We start from the raw sequence: 1,513 nt of genomic DNA, 5'->3' as shown, positions 1-1,513 counted from the left end.
TCAACGTAGGTATTCTCCATCTATGTTTAAGATATAAATATAATGTTTATTTTTATTTATTATAATTATATAATACAAATAACCCGTTTCATTATCAAACCCGTTTGTTAACCTCAAACCCAAATCTAACCATTTCATTATCAAATCCGTAACCCAAATCTAACCCGTTTCATTATCAAACCCGTTTTCAAATCCGAATCCAAACCCATTTTCAAATCCGAATCCAAACCCGTTATGAAAAAGTTTGATAACCTAAAACCCAAATCTAACATCAAACCCTTAATCCAACCCGTTTTCAAATCCGAATCCAAACCCGATTTCAAAACTCAAACCCTAACCCTTAATCTAAATCAAAACCTATATCAAACTAGAGTATAATACAAGTATTTTACTTACCTTGATGTTGCCGGGTCGGATCTGGAATAGCTTATGTTAAACGACGACGATGGTCGGATCTTGAATCGATGTGTTAGGGTTTGTGTTTGTTATGCTTAAAAGTGTAACTAGACAGCGTACATAGTATATGTGTGTGAACATGGATCCGCCAGGGATCGACCGATCCGCCTCGTATTAACATTTAAAATAATATTATATAATTTTTAAATATTATGTGTAATATTTATACAACATAAAACCATTAATTCGTATTTTTTAATAATATTATATAAATTTTATATATTGTGAGTACAAATTTGAATATATTTTATATAAAATAATATTATATTCATAATATATAAACGGATTTATACTAATAACAACACAAATTTTATATTAAACCAATAATAAATTACAAATTTGAATAATTACATCAAAATGCATCTATACAGCGACTATTTCCTAATCATCTTTGGGTTTATTAGCAGTTCTTCTGGATAACCACTCCAAAAATAGCATCTACACAGCAGATATTTGACGCGGCTCTCCACTCACTGGCAGGTGAGCAAATCTGTGTCGGTCACAGCTACAGTTTTGCCCCACATATCTCCTCCAGCAGCTGGGTTAGCCCTTTGCGGATATTACTGGTGACACCAGATTCATAGAGTGGGGTACAGTTATGCCCGCATATCTCCTCCACCAGCTGTGGAGGGCCTTGCTGATATGATCGAGTCATCGATCGGTTAACTTCAACAAGGTGACAATTTGGGGGTGACACCGAATTCATCAAAGATTGTTAAATGAACCCCATGTGGGTGCATCAGTGCAATCTTTGTTAATACTGGACAACCCCCAATTAGGTTGATACGAGACTTTGTTATGTGGCTGACCAGTGTCGATCCCCATAATCACCACAATCCCCAATAATAAGACACTGTTGGGATTTATGAAGGGGGACTACTAAAGTGTTCCGCCAGCTCTCGACAGCTGCACTGGTAGCACATAAGTTTAAAATAGCATCTACACAGTCACCACTATTTTATAATTTTGTAATAATAACGGACTCCAAAATAGCCTTTACACGGCCACCACTATTTCTGAACGAAATTATTATGGCTATGTAGATGCTATTTTCGGA

Source organism: Bidens hawaiensis, unplaced genomic scaffold (assembly GCF_021521415.1).
Source record: "Bidens hawaiensis isolate Kalapana, Puna unplaced genomic scaffold, B.hawaiensis_p1.1 tig00018434_1, whole genome shotgun sequence".
Classification (NCBI taxonomy): Eukaryota; Viridiplantae; Streptophyta; class Magnoliopsida; order Asterales; family Asteraceae; genus Bidens; species Bidens hawaiensis.
The sequence above is the reverse complement of the archived record's forward strand: the minus strand, read 5'-3'. Positions refer to the sequence as shown.